Genomic DNA, 15,993 nt, shown 5'->3' with positions numbered 1-15,993 from the left:
CTCTACCCAGGTAACATGAAAACATTAGAATAATGTTATTTTTATGTTCGTCCCAAACGTTCGAGGAATGTTCTTAATGTCCGCCTGTATAAAGCTATTTGAACGTTTGGCAGAACATTCTTATAACGTTTTGATAAACGTTATTTGAACACTTGGAAAACAATTTTGCAACGTAAATACAATGTCCGGAAAACATTAGCATAACATTACTGTAAACATTGTAGTAACATTTGTACAACATAAATAAATCCTTTACGCAGCGTTATTACAACAGAAATATAATGTTTACAAAACATTAAAATAATGTTCTGGTAAACGTTATAGTAACATTCGTAAAACATGTTATTACCCCACTATAGTCGGTGACAGGTCAAGAACCAAGTGGAAGCTCCTCCCACCTCTTTCCACTTGAGCAGAGCAAACGCTGGAGAGGAGGTCGCCTCCTCTCCAGCGTTTGCTCTACTGAAGAGGAAAGAGGTGGGAGGAGCTTCCACTTGGTTCTTGACCTGTCACCGACTACAGCAAAATGTATGCAAAATGTTCGGAGGAGTGTTCTGAACCATGAAGACAAATATATACTGTAAAAGTCTGGTTCAGACAGTTGTGTTTGACTGCATTGCCAGGGCTTTTGCCGAGAGACGGTGAATTGCCATGGCAACGCCTGTCACGTACGGTAACTCAGTCGTCTTACCAAGGTGCAAGCCCTGCAACACAGTCAAATTAGTGTTTGAAGTAGCCTTAGTTCAGATGTGCCCTACACACAGTATATATATGCCTTTATGGTTCAGAAGTGTTCCTCCAAACTTTGCAGACATTTCACCAGTGCAGTAACGTTCTCTTCTGTTTCACAAGCATTAACACTCCTTGAAACAATATATGGTGGGCCAAAACAATTCCACACAGCAATGACACCCTAGCTATTATTGAGTTTTGTTTACTCAGAAGATGGGGGCTTTGCAATGAGCATAAAAATGTGAGGCACAATCATTATTAGACCTTTTCAAAACAGCAGATTAACACATTTCAATATTCCACACCAGTGAAAAGACTAAATAAAACAGACATCTGTGGTTTGTCTTCGTGACTCTTAACAGTCCCCCCAAAAAATGTTTTCATAAAAGCAATTGCATTTTTTTTTCCGTGAACACTAACCAAGCTAGGTGCGCTTTTTGCTAATACAATCGTAAAAAAAACAAAACAAAAAAAAAACAAAGCCACAGTAGCGTGCAACCTCGAACTATGTGTGCGCGTCCTGCCGGTGGCGTGGGGAACTATCCCCTCTAAATACTGGTAGATTGCGAGATTAGCGACTATCAACACCCAGTTATATGACCTGCACTGCTCCCGTACTGACAGTCATTTGCCTAAAGTGGTGCACTGTACACTGACATTGAAATGTTTTGTCAGCTGAACAGACAATGCGCTTTTCAAGAACTTTATTTGCAATGATGCATGCTTTTGGTTCAATATGGTTGTCGTGATGTGAATCAAAGCTTATTGTGCTTCACTGGAACTGTAGCGAAAAAAAAGGAAAGGCATTCTGTTGCGTTCCGCAATTCCAAGTAAACACAATCAGCTTATTCGATACAGATAACCAGCCTTATCGAGATGCAGTGTAGAGAGTGCCACTCTAGGCGTATGGTCGTTAGTATGGTAGCAAGGCGGCAGAGCAGGTCATCTAAACGGATGCTGACAGCAGCTAATTTCACAGCTAGCTGCAGCAGCCATCGATACTAGTTCTTTTCGCTGCCGTCATGAAGTGCGCGCGTATCTCGAGGCCGCACGCTCCTGTGGCTTCGTTGAATCTTTCCGCGTCTGTACATATATGTCAGAAAAGGATTCTACTCCAAATGGCCTTTTAATTTATGATTATTGTAATATATCTGCACTCTTCACCCAAAGTTTCAAGTGAGATCTAAGCAGAGAATGATAAACAAGCAAACAAAAGTTGATCTATGTTTATCATTCTTCCAAACTTGTCAAATCTGTTTGGCCATATACTGGTTGTCCCAGTAATTGAACAGAGTGTGTTTGTGAGAGGCATAATTTAAAATATTGAACACTAAACCATCACAAAGCTTCTTTGTGACAACAGATGTAAGCATAAATATAGAAAGACACTTGTTCAGAACATAAACAGCTGTGTGCGCCTCACACATTCCCGGGGACGAATAATCAGAAATTCATTTATTCAGCTTAGCCATAATGCCACTCGACACACCACTAATTGAAGAAAAAAAGTGTTCCCTTGGTAAAAAGTGTGGGATACAACCATCACCAGATTTAGCACAGCACAAATAAGCTACCATACAGGTGATTAATTGTAGAAGAACTTGCAGTTGGGCTAGTTGGTGAACGTTGGAAATCATAGTGTAAGGCGCAAAAAAGCAATGGGCACAAGAGAGAAAACAGACATACAGGTGCCACTCACAACTGTACTTGAAAAGTGCAGAAAGAAAGGAATACATACATTGTCATCTTCATCACGTCCACGCATGCGCTTAGCCATGTGTTAGATGAGGCGTATATCACATGGCTAAGCGCATGCGTGGACGTGATGAAGATGACGATAGATGTAATCCTGTTTTTCTGAACTTTTCAAATATATATAGTTGTGAGTGGCACCTGTATGTCTGTTTTCTCTCTTAGGTCCGTTGTTCTTTTTGCGCCGAACACCATGATTCCCAGGTGATTAATTGCAGTCTACCCCTGCTGTGAAAAGAAAACAGTTTGGTAAATGTTTATGAGTACATTTATTGACTCTCCAAATTTGGAACATTGAAGTGTACATGAGCAGCGACAATATTGCTAGACCTATGCAGTTAAAATTATTTTCCCTCTAAAAAAAAAATTAAAGAGAACAATTATGAAAAAAATTCACACTTTCGAAGAAGCTTGAAGGCCTGTAAATTGGGTTCATGAAGCTCACATAATTAAAGAAAGGAGCGAGAAAACTCAACAGTGTTTCTCTACCGCAAAAATAAACTAGACATTACAACGACCTGAAACTCTGGTAGAATGTAGCCCTGGCGATTGGAGTAGGGTGCAAAAGTTTGAAAACACGACATTACATGGATCAAAAGATAATAATAATAAAAAAAAAACTAAATTTCTCTATGAGCTGACGTCCATCTTAAGCCTAATTTGCGGTACATAAAAAATAGCACCGAGAATGCTAGCACTAATTTTGGTAGAAAAAGCTTGCCATCATGAAAGAAAGCATGATTATTTTTCCTGCTCACAAACTTTCTCATTAAAATGAATGCTACAAGAACTAAAATGTCATCTTACGGTTTTACAGTGGACCCGCTTCATACCAAAATTGTTTCTCTTTATTATAATTTTATTAAATGTTCTCAAACGTTCACATCCTACTCCAACCGCGAGGGCGTTTCAGAGGAGTTTGAGCTCTCCGCATTCTCATACCGAGCAGCTATAAATGTTCAAGTTGCAAAAGTAAAAATAGAGCTATAAAAAGCTTAAAAACCTGTCTGGAACACATGATTAGGAAAAGGCTTTAAAAGAAATGTCCACAACCGATGACTAGATGAAAGAAAAAAAAACATTATTGCCATACTGAGCAGGTGGCAAATACTCATGAATAAATTGTTTTTAAAGGATAAAATAAAAGTAAACACAGAATGTCGTCTTTCTAGAGCTGAGATTCGCACCAGCACTTCCTGCTTTGGACACGATGCTTAGGACTTCTTTGCCTGCAAACAAAACAACACAATACTAAATGCAAAACACCTAAACTTGTTAACAAGGTGCTATAAAGGAAGCATAGCATGCTTTCCTGAACTTACTTCGCTTAGTTCAATATTCAGCCCTTTGTCAAAGATTTTCAGGGGTGACGGAGAGATAATGTGGGCAGTTGTCGACTAATAGCAAACATTTTTGTTGAAAAAATAGTGCGAGTTGCACCTGTTTTCAAACAAGGTTCTCGAAAAGTTCTCCTGCCCTCCTTGCCATTGTGCATACCTGTGGGGACTGACATTTTCAGCTTTTGCAACAGGCAAAACAAACAGTCGTGTCTCCATGTGGGACCAGACCTCTCACTAGCATTTGCCCAAATTTCACGAAGAATTTCCAAAATCGCAAAGAACCTCTGGGCACACCGTCGCACTGATGACCTAGCCCATGTCGCTACTATAGCTCGCTTGCCAAGCTCAAAAGACCTTACGACCGGATTTCAGTACCACCCGACTCTGAATCTGTCCACGCAAACATCACTGAAACCGTTCGGTAGCACTGCTTAAAACCTCTTTCGCTCCGTTGTCACTGTCCTCTGCTCTGTCGACCAACAAATCCCTATTCGCCGCCACAAAAACTGAGTTCGGAAAAATGTCTGCAAGATGGTCGCGGACACTCTCGGCAATAATTCTTTTTTGCCGGTTGCACAGACGATGTAACGGTTTTCTATGTCATTTCATTTTTCCCCCTCTTGTTACTTTTGAAACAAAGAGAACGACAGGATACCAGTTTACGTCAGATTGTTTTCAAGAAAATAAGCACGTGCACAGTGGTTATCAGAAAGGTGGTTACTTACGGTTCTCGAGTCCCGCCGTCCAGAAGCTGTTCGGTTGTCCTCTTTATCAGTCAGCAGTCACCGTTGTGGACGCGGCTGGACGTAGCTTAACTGGAAATCAAAGTAACTCAAAGTTCAAACTAGCTCAAGCTATTCAAACTGTCCCAGAAGTTCGCTCGAAGAAATCGAACCGGCGATACCAGCGGTGGCAGGGGCCACAGTTGCAGTGGCGGGAACGCGGATGGATGAATATTGGCTGTTCCGGCTGTTCCCTTTATAACGGGCGGTAGCTTGCGCCACCTAGCCTCGAATTAATTAACTGAGAAAAAGTTCCTTTTTTCTTCTTTCCGTTTTCTCCCGTACTTAATCCTCTTCCTTCACCTCCTTGCAACTATCACAGGGCAGGTAGAGTACTTTTCAGAAAGACCTGTAAAAAATCGGGCAAAAAAAAAAAAAAGGAACCGGCGAACATATATTTTTTACATAATTTTATTGTTTTACAAATAAAGTTACTTGAATGTTTTTTTTTCAACATTATTTTATTGTTCTACAAATAAAGTTACATTAGCGTTCTATTATTAACACTGAAATAATGTTAGTAATGTTAGTAATAAATCTTCCAAAATCATTATTTTAAAGTTCTATTTTTAACATTATTTGACAATTACATATGTGATGTTTCATTAACGTTTCAATATTAACACAGAAATAACGTTACTAATAAATGTTCCAAAATCATTATTTGAACGTTCTATTTTTAACGTTATTTCACAGTTACATATGTGATGTTACATTAACGTTTCAATATTAACACAGAAATAATGTTAGTAATAAATGTTCCAAAATCATTATTTGAACGTTCTATTTTTAACGTTATTTCACAGTTACATATGTGATGTTACATTAACGTTTCAATATTAACACAGAAATAACGTTAGTAATAAATGTTCCAAAATCATTATTTGAACGTTCTATTTTTAACGTTATTTCACAGTTACATATGTGATGTTACATTAACGTTTCAATATTAACACAGAAATAACGTTAGTAATAAATGTTCCAAAATTATTATTTGAACGTTCTATTTTTAATGTTATTTCGCAGTTACATATCTGTTGTTATATTAACGTTAATAACACAACATATAACATTATATGTTTTACTGGAACGTTATACTAATGTTTCAAATACAACTAAAACATAATATGTTTAACTTGAACGTTACATTAATGTTCAGGTATAACACATAAAGTTATATAAACATACGCAACAATAAAATAACGTTACTACAATGTTTGGTGCTACCTGGGTAGCTTCAGCTGAGTCGCATACGTTTTGTGAATTAAAGTATACGGTCGTCCCGAAAAGGTTCAGACATCGAGGGCGTTTCTCTGAAACATGCTTGGGGTGCCCGTGGGCCCATCTGTGAAGGATGTCCCTGTTGCCTAAAAAACGCAAATTTCAAAAGTGAAAGAAAAAACAAGAAATAAGGACGGGCACACACTTATTCCCTTGTTCGAATTCATTATGAGCAGCTGTCACCATTGCTGAGAAACCCTCAGCACCGGCATTAGGTTCCAAGTTGTTATAGCATCTTTGAACTTCTGCATTGGAAATGACGCAATAACATTGATAAAATGTTTGCTCCAAAAGTGAGAATGTCTGCCACAAAACCAGTTTTTGCCTGCTACAAGAGCTCCAAATCACCATTTGTCAGTTCCACCATTGCAGTTACCACTTGCTTTAACTTAATTTATTCTAACTGTGCTGTTTGTTTTACCTTTTCAGATCGAGCATCGCTCAAGGCAGGCGTTTTCTGTGAACTAATAAAGATACAACACGTTTGATTTTGCATTTTACTTGTCATTTTATTGGCTGTTCTCCTTGAAGTTAACTTGCAGTGATCCTATGGCAGTCGAAAGTATGTAATAGCTTCTCTGGCAACGCTGCAATCTGGTTAGCCTATCCTATCAGCTCAGCAGTGATCACAATCACACCTACCATCAAATACGTTCCATCAAAGACCACCACAATACGTTCCATCAAAGACCACCACAATACGTTCCATCAAAGACCACCACAAACGTAATTTGGGACATTCCATCAGTGGCAGTCAGACGTCGTCTGATGGACCATCAGGGCACGTTCCACCAGGGCTGCTGACTGGCAGTCAGTGTCCCAAATTACGTACCTTGATGGAATTTTCAATAGGGACCAAGCTTGATTTCATTTTTAACCAGAGCTGGTTTATTAATAGATCTAAATAAAATGGCTTTAAATTTTTGGGTGTTTACTTTAAGGCCATTAACTTTGGACCACATGTCAAATTTACTTCAGATATTATTCGCTTTACATATCAGAACATCAGCATCAGTAGCAGAAACAAAGAGGCTCGTATCATCAGCATAATAACAAACTGAACTTGGTGATCGATGTTAACAATATCATTTATGTATACATTAAATAGAAGAGGCCCAAGTATGCTTCCTTGCGGCACACCAGCAATAACATTATGAAAGGAAGAGTAATGACCGTCAATTACTACACACTGTTTCCTATATTGTAGATATGATGTAAGTAAAGCAAGGGGTACTCCGCGGACACCATAGTTGCCAAGTTTAGCAAGAAGAATGCGGTAATTAAGAACATCGAACGCTTTACTGAAGTCTATAAATACACCTAACGTCAGAAGCCTTTTTTTAATATTTCGCAATATAATTTCTTTTTGAAGTAATAAGGCGGCTTCAGTGGATTTACCTTGTCGAAAACCAAATTGACAGTCCGATAGTATAGAATGTTTTGTAAAAAAACAAATTTAGCCGTGGGAGTATAGTTTTTTCAAGTGCCTTAGAGAAGATAGGTAATACTGATATAGGCCTGTAATTATTCGGGACGTTCTTATCGCCTCCTTTATATATAGCAGAAACTTTTGCCAACTTCATGTTTGCTGGAAATTGGCCAGATGATAATGCCAAATTATATATGTGTGCTAAGCATGGGGCGATTATATCTATTACATATTTAGCCGGCTTTATTTGTAATTGATCAACGTCACTACTTTTGCTGTTTTTTAGTCCTAAGAATATATTACATATCTCAATTTCGTCAGTTGGATTTAGAAAAAAAGTATCGTTATTATGCCTTACATATGAAAGGGCACTAGGATTAAAAGCAGTCGGTTGTTCAAACGAAAAGTGAGTGTTAAAGCATTCCGCCAGACTTTCATCGGACATAACTTGACCGTCTATTTCTAATTCACCGATAGAGGGGGACACCTTTGTACGATTTATGACTTCATTTATTATTTTCCAAACCACATCGGGGCGCTCTCTAGTGACATTATGGAACATTTGCTTATAGTATGAAGATTTTGCTTTTCTAAGTTTAGAAGTTAGATCATTCCTAAATTTCTTAAAAGATGCGAGCCTGTTTGGGTCTTTCGTTTTTAGGAAAGCCGTGTACAGGCGGTCTTTTTTATGCATCATTTTAATGTGTACGGCGGTCACCCAGGGTTTCCTTATCTTTTTGTTTACGGTTACGGTTTTTAACGGAAAATGCAAATGATAAAGTTGTTTAAAAACGTCCAAGAAAGTATTATAAGAGACATCGACGTTTAAGCTAGAATAAACAAAGCTCCAGTCACAGTTAAGAACTGCATTCCTAAATGCCAGGAGGCAGTCATCGGACATTTTACGGAAGGTGGCGGTACTTTTTACTTTTTTCGGTATTTTATAATTTTGTATCGACAAGAAAATGGGAATGTGGTCACTGATACTACAGCTTATAGTGCCAGATACCTTAACTTGGGAACGGCCCTAGTAAGTCCATTCCGATTTGCTGGAACGGCATAGTCTGAGCGGGTATTGGCTGCAGGAGTCCTGCTGGCTTCGTCGGAGGCCTCTTACGTCGTTGGCACTCATGGCACGATCGTGTGTACAGATGGACTGTTTTCGGGAGTCTCGGCCAGTAGTACTTGTCACGAATCCGGGCGAACGTCCTGCTGTAGCCGAGGTGTCGAGCCGTCGGGTCGTCGTGACATGCTTGAAAGATTTCTTCTCGCAGGTTGGCCGGAACAACCAGCAGCCAGGCAGGGTTGCTCGTTCCAAAGTTCTTCTTGAAGAGCATGCCTCACCGCAGAATGAAGCTTGACAAGTCTCGGGCCAAGACTCGCGCAACTGAACTTCCTTGACCTCCGAAGTGGTCAATTAGAAGGCGAAGTTCCGGGTCGTCTCGTTGAAGTGCTTCCATGTCGGTTTCTGTAACTGCGCCGAGGAAACAGGTGTCATCGTCGTCGTCAGTGCTTTTGGTAGGAGATTCGACTGGGGCCATAGACAAACAGTCGGCGTCGTTGTGCTTGCGGCCAGACTTATGCACAATGGTTACGTCGTATTATTGCAGTCAAAGGCTCCAGAGAGCGAGGCGTCCTGACGGGTCCTTGAGGTTGGCGAGCCAACAGAGAGCGTGGTGGTCCGTGACAACTCGGAACGGGGTCCCGTACAGGTACGGGTCGAACTTGGTTAACGGCCAGATGACAGCGAGACATTCCTTGTCGGTCGATGAGTAATTTTTCTCTGCCTTGGACAGTGCCCTGCTTGCGTAAGCGATCACCCTCTCTGCTCCGTCTTGCCTCTGAACGAGTACCGCGCCGAGTCTGTCGTTGCTGGCGTCCGTGTGAACTTCCGTTTCCGCTGATGGCTCGAAGTGCCCGAGGATAGGGGGTGACTGGAGTCTTTCCTTCAGTTCGTTGAACGCTTGTTCTTGCTCCTCCCCCCACTGAAAGTTCACGTCGTCCTTCGTCAGATGCGTGAGCGGTGTAGAAATTTTGGCAAAATCGCGAACGAAACGTCTGTAGTAAGCGCATAGCCCAAGAAATCTTCTGACGGCTTTCTTGTCTGATGGCTTCAGGAATTTAGCAAAAGCGGATGTCTTTGCAGGATCAGGGCTTACACCCTGAGCACTCAAGACATGACCCAGGAATTTGAGATCGCCGTAAGCGAACCGACATTTTGACGGCTTTAGTGTCAGTCCAGCATTCTGGATAGCCTGTAGCACGGCTCTCAAACGTCTTAGGTGCTCGTCGAAGTCGCTTGCGAATACCACGACGTCGTCGAGATAGACAAGGCAGCTTTTCCATTTCAGGCCGGAAAGAACGGTGTCCATTACGCGTTGGAACGTCGCTGGTGCTGTGCACAGTCCGAACGGCATCACTTTAAATTCGTACAGTCCGTCCGGCGTGACGAAGGCAGTCTTGTCACGATCCCGTTCGTCGATCTCGATCTCCCAGTACCCACTGTTCAGGTCCATCGACGAAAAGAATCGGGCGTGGCGCAGCCGGTCCAGAGTGTAGTCGATGCGTGGCAGCGGGTAGAGGTCCCTTTCTGTTACGGCGTTTAGTCGACGATAGTCCCCGCAGAACCAGAGAGTCCCGTCTTTCTTTTTCACCAGGACTACCGGTGAAGCCCACGGACTCTTTGAGGGCTGGACGATGTCGTCGTCGAGCATTTCTTGGACCTGCTTCTGGATCACTTCTCTCTCTTTCACAGATACACGATACGGCGACCGATGAGCAGGAAGTGCGTCATCATGAGTAATAATTCGATGTTTCGCAACCGTCGTTTGGCGCACCTTTGACGACGTGGAAAAGCACTCACTGAACTCGGTGAGAAGGTCACTGAGTTGTCGTCGTTGTGGGGTAGGCAGGGCTGGATCGATGTCAAACTGCGAATGCGGCATTGCCTCGTGTGGCCCCGAAGAGATGTCGTCTGCTATTGTGGCGATTGCGGCTCAGTCCACGAGTTTCTCGGCGGCACCCACGGCGGTGCCTTTCGTAAGGTGCTGAGCCTCCTGTCGGAAGTTTGTTACGAGTGCAACAGTGCGTTCGTCTTGGAGCTCACCGATGCCTCTTGCGACGCCGATCCCTCTTCCTAGAAGCAACTGGAGGCTTCCCTTGAGCAGAACGTCGCCGCTGAAAGCCCCGTCGATCCCGATGGATACAAAAACACTGGACCGCGGCGGTAAGTTCACGTGATTTGCGAGGACTCGGACCGCGGATGACGTCGCTTTGGGTTCCTCCAGCGCTGGAGCAGGTTTTCGTAGCGTCAGCCGGTTTTTTCCGAGGTCGATGACGACGCCATACTCGCAAAGAAAGTCTATTCTTAGGATAACGTCTCTCTAGCAGTCTTGCAGAACGACGAACTTGATACGGCACGTCTCACCGTGGATCTCGACGCGAGCAGTGCACCTTCCGACAGGCGTAATGAGGTGTCCTCCGGCGGTTCGTATCTGTGGTCCATCCCACGGCGTCGTGACTTTTCAAAGGTGGCGAGGGAGCCTCCCACTCAATACTGAGTAGTGTGCCCCGGTGTCAACGAGTGCCGATGCGTTCTGGCCATCGATAACAACGTTTAGGTTGTTGGACACCGTTGCAGGCGCGTCGGTGCAATGCGGGGCGTCGGGAGAGTGGGAGCGCTCCGGCGTTTTTGGAGGCTGTTTGCTTTCGTCGTTTTCGGCAACGTCACCTCCAGGCGTTGCCGCACTCAGTTTTCCCGACGAGGCAGGAGAGACAGGCTCTTTCGTCGGGATTGTGGCGCTGGGGAGGCTGAACGTCGTGGCGATGGGGAGCGGGCTTCACGGCGGAGAGGCGACACTAGGGAGGGCGAACGTCGGAGGTACTCCTCGATGTTGAGAGGGCATTCACCGTACCTCGGGCGTGGGTCGTTCGGGTGGAACCCACGCGGGCCCATTTGCCGGTAGGGACAACGGCGGTAGATATGGTCCGCCTCCCTGCAGTGGTAGCAGATGGGTCGTCGATCCGCTGTCCTTCACACGTCGGTTTTCCTTGGCGCCGGCTGTTCTCGGCGGTCGTACTGACGTACTTCATCGCTGCGCCGGGGGTACGCCTGCGTTGGTGGGTCTCGTCGTGGCGCCACCATGTATTGTTGAGCAGTTGGCGGTGGTCGTCGGGCCACTGCGGCGTAGGCCAGCGTCGGCTCATCGGCTGCGGCCACGCTGGCGGTAGTCTCCGGTTGAATTGCCCGCTGAACTTCTTCGCGTACCACTTCGGCTATCGACAGCGAAGCCGGCTGGTTGGCAGCAGGCAGCAGCTTCCTGAGTTCTTCCCGGACGACGTCCCGGATGATGTCGCGGATGTCCGGGATTCTTCAGCTGGACGGCGAGAGGGCAGCGAAGCGGGGTCTCTGGTAATGTGAGGCCCGTGCGTGAAGGGCACGTTGGATGTTGGTGGCCTCAGTAATGAAACTTTGGACAGTGGTAGGCGGGCTCCGCACGAGGCCCCCGAAGATGTTTTCTTTCACGCCGCACATTAGGACCCGCAACTTTTTCTCTTTGGGAGCTTTTGGGTCGGCGCGGTTCATGAGGCGGAGAACGTCTTCGACGAATCTTGTGACGTTCTCGTTTGGCCCTTGGTGTCTCGCTTGGAGGAGTTCTTCGGCACGCTGTCGTGCTGCTGGTTGGCAAAGGTGCGTCGCAGCTCGGCCTGGAACTCTTCCCACGTCGAAATTGAGGCTTCGTGGTTCTCGAACCAGGTGCGCGCCGTGCCTTCCAGAGCGAAGTAGACGTTCTGACGGCACTGCTCTGGTGTCCACTGGTTATGGCGGGCCACTCGTTCGTAATGCTCTAGCCAATCCTCCACATCCTCATGCGCCTCACCAGGGAATAGCGTCGGATTGTGTTGGGCGACAGGCATGAAGACGACGGATGGAGCGGTCGAGGTCTGCGGCGACTGGTTGTTCATCGTCGCCCTGTTTGACTGCTCGGTCCTGGGTGGCAAAGGTCCAAATTCCGGGTGTAGGCCTTGAATGCGGCGACTTAATCGAGTCTTGGTACACTCTTAAAAAAAAGAGTCGCTATGACTCTCTTTAGGGGGTATTGGCGCGCCGCAGAATCGACTCCAGTTAGTAGAGTCGCTCGACTCTTTTTTTAAAGAGAGTCGCCATGACTCCTTTGCGCGCTACAGATTTGACTTCTCCACGACTCCAGATTGTAGAGTCACTTGACTCTTATTTAAAGAAGAGTCCTGCTACTCTCATCACACTATTCTTCGTTTCAGCTTCCGTCCGAGCGCAGCCAAAGCTACGTGTGGCCGGAGCCAATCACACGCCGGCAATAGGTCACGCGATCTCGCCTGCACTTTTGTATCACTCCGCTGCGCCGCCGGTCGGCCGCGCCGCCTGCTCTCGCCGAGTATTTCGTCTGCTACGGGTGTACCAACTGTATCGTCTGCGACGGTTTAAAAAGTGCCCTTTCGCGTTCTGAAACTTAGTCACAGGGGATGTCAGTACGTATAGGCTGGCCGCTGGCATTTGTGTCCGAGCTTTCCACTTGTTCGGCATAGTTTCGAGTTGTGAGTACACGTTGCAAGGTCCCCGATGACCCGGCCGTTGACGTTTCCTTGTATTGTTTGGATATACCAGGGCTCGAGGCGCAGTCCTTTCCACTAGCTTCTCGGCGTTCCATGTGATCGGCAGGTAAAGGGGTGCCCTGATTTCGCCGCGTATCTGAATTGTTGTGGCCCGGACGCTTTGCTTGTTTACAACGCATTCGCGGTACAACGCGGCCGGAGCCTCCTGCCGAATTTGAAAGTAGACATTCAGCACGACTTCTCGCGCCTGACGCCCAAACGCGCCTTTGCGAAGGGCGTTTTGAAGCGATTCGACCATCGATGAGGAAAGCAGCGAAGCACATGATTCGGCGATTACGGGAACGAAATCACAGAAAAACCGGGCGCTGCAGCCGTGTTGCCAGCGGATATACATGTTTTCCCCAAACCACATGCATTTACATATATTAATAGAAACATAAACTTCAGAGATTTGATTCCTTTAGTTGCAAATCATTTTCAGCAGTACACATCTGGAACATTGTGCAGTTTTTACGCCCAAAACAGTTATTTTAAAAGAAATTATTTTTGTGAACTACTTTGTGGTGCGTAGGAATGCTCTTCTCGAAGTTGCAAACCGTCCCTCAGCCTTTGGCTGCGCTCGGACGGAAGCTGAAACGAAGTATAGAGTCATGGTAATGTATGGGCGACTCCAGGTGACATAGTCAACTGCGACTCTTTAACGACTCTTATCCAACGGAGAAAAAGAGTCACACGACTCATTCCTGGTAATCCCCGTGACTCTGTAACAAGAGTTGTGAGGACCCTCCTTTTATGAAGAGTCCCCCGACTCCTATCGCAAAAGGGTCATGGGAGTGTATGAGCGACTCTCCGAAAGATAGTCAGTGCTGACTCTCACTTTGTCTGGAGTATAGCAGCCCTAGTCAAGTATCAGTTTGTTGAACAAAGGGAGGCATTGTGATCGCTAGGAGACTTCTTGCCGCCTGCGAGGTTCAACTTGAATTACTCTAAAACAAGGGTAGTAGCATCAACTGTGTGAAAATATAAAAGTTGAAATGGGAATTTCGATTCCACCTAAAAGAAGCGGTAACATCAATTGTCTGCAAGTGTAAACGTCGAAATGCAGAACTGATATCTTACAATTTCCTGTAATGAAACATGGAAAAATGAACGATGATGGTCTTAACGATGCTGAACTGAATGCTGCTCTAAACTTTATCATGAAACACAACAGAAGCTTTCAGGACAGCATTGTTTTGTTACATTGGAATTTGCACACAACAAAGAAAAAGTAGCTTAACTTTCTATTAGTTTGGTTATACTTATCATTTACAATAGGTTGTATATCTTTCTTTGTCACATGTCTATACTATTGGCAAGAGCTGGTGTGAACGAGCATGTTCTGTTGCTTTATGCCTGCTTTCAGTGGGCAGGTGGGTGGCAATAAATTGCCGGAATCTTCAAATTTAACAATAAAGATAGCTGTTTTCTCTCAGCTCATATCACTGCCATTTTCCAAATGCAACTTCATGACTTCTACCATGCAGGTACTGCAATACAAGAAACAAGTATTTAAAACAATTACTTCATTAGAAATTAATGTGATACATATTGGTTCAAAAGCCTACTTCGGCTTATCACAGGGGTTTTATCACAAACACTAAACAAATAACATCATAAGAAATAATACTAATACACAAAACTGGTATAACTATTAGACAAGAACAAAAATAAATTACAATGACAAGTTTTGTGACGGCTTGCTTTGCCTGCTTGGTATTGAGGATTAAATTAGAGTTAAAAAAAATGACAACAAGTTTCCTAAAAGCTTTGTTTGCCTACTTGCTGTTTTTTCAAAGCTTTGTTTTTCTTTTTGCAGTTTCTTCTTCTATGGTTTGAATCCTCATATCAACAGATGCACAAACAAAAATCTAACAGAAGTTTAGATACACAATGGAACACACAAACCTTTGTGCTATAGCTGGAATATTCACCAAATACATATGGAAAACATTAAAAGAGTAACCAATATTGGTAATTCTTTTTCCCTGTTCTTGGAATGTGCTCCAAGTGCTGTCACAACTTTTACAGCTCTTACCGAAATCTTTGTATTTTTTTTACCCATGAGGGTGCTCAAACACAAAAAGTGTGCTTCGTCAATTCCCCCCACATACTGACCTTTCTATGCTCAGTACATGGCTAATACCCGAGAGATTCCTGCTGAAAAGTCCAGGATGTCGATTGATAGGTCCTCGCAGACAACGCACATGCTGCCAGATGTCCATGGGTGCTTTCCAGTGAAAAGTAACGCCGGGTTCCCTAACGTCTTTACTGGGTGGGTCCTGGGAAAAAAAAGCCAATGATAAGAAATAAGTTCTGGAAGTCAGACAAAGTTGTAGGTGAGCAAAGTAAAATTGTCGAGGACATGTCAAATGCCCGCAGTGTCATAGATGGAAAGTCCATGCAACAGGGTGAAGGCAAGTGAGGCAAACGCCCATTGCTGCCTTTCTATATTTCGCTTTCCCCAATTCTCACTTGATTCTGAAGCATTTCGTATGGTGGAACTAGTGCATCAGGGTGTCTACCAAATTACTGATTTCAAATTCCTCGACTTTTCTTAAATTTCCCTTGACTATTTTGATAAAAAACTTCCTGACCACTTCTGGGTCAAAGGATCATAATTCGGAAACATTATTCAGCATAGTCGTGCCCATGTGCAACCATCAAGCTTTGTTTCGTATCGCCGTTCCACTCTCAGTGGTTATTTTCCCTGATAAACCCAACTTTTTGACGATTTCCTTGAGAATTTCAGGTTGGTAGACACCCTGATGATGTATCAGGTTACAGATGGACACCATAAAAATTCAGACAATTGCATTCAAAATTATTTTAGCCATCAGGAGGAACCTAAAATATTCCCATGGAGAGAGATAGAGAGTGGAGGGGCGGGGGAGGCTGCTGCTGCTATTGTCTGCTTTTTCTTTTAAAAGAATATCAATTTAAGGCTCAAAGGGAACGTAAATAATAAATCAGTAAGTGCACTGAGAGCACTTGAAGCACAAGGGGCACGGTTCCTACTGAGGAAAGGGGGAGGATACCAAGTCTA

At 44.2% G+C, this 15,993-nt stretch overlaps 1 long non-coding RNA gene across 3 annotated transcripts; it reads right to left on the bottom strand.

Annotated features, from left to right (window-relative positions):
- Window positions 1-2,737: 2,737 nt before the first annotated feature.
- On the bottom strand, window positions 2,738-15,107 carry LOC121833288. 3 transcript variants are annotated; one of them, XR_006076613.1, is made up of 3 exons: window positions 15,066-15,107; window positions 4,550-4,639; window positions 2,738-3,713 (listed from the first exon to the last, which is right to left on the bottom strand). It is a non-coding gene; the product is annotated as an uncharacterized LOC121833288 (long non-coding RNA). The 3 variants fall into 3 exon arrangements; XR_006076612.1 differs by having other exon boundaries at window positions 4,550-4,955; window positions 15,066-15,105; XR_006076611.1 differs by lacking the exon at window positions 15,066-15,107 and adding an exon at window positions 5,834-5,863 and having other exon boundaries at window positions 4,550-4,955.
- Window positions 15,108-15,993: the final 886 nt, after the last annotated feature.

This window comes from Ixodes scapularis, unplaced genomic scaffold, assembly GCF_016920785.2.
Source record: "Ixodes scapularis isolate PalLabHiFi unplaced genomic scaffold, ASM1692078v2 PGA_scaffold7__128_contigs__length_106722199, whole genome shotgun sequence".
Classification (NCBI taxonomy): Eukaryota; Metazoa; Arthropoda; class Arachnida; order Ixodida; family Ixodidae; genus Ixodes; species Ixodes scapularis.
The sequence above is the reverse complement of the archived record's forward strand: the minus strand, read 5'-3'. Positions and strand labels throughout refer to the sequence as shown.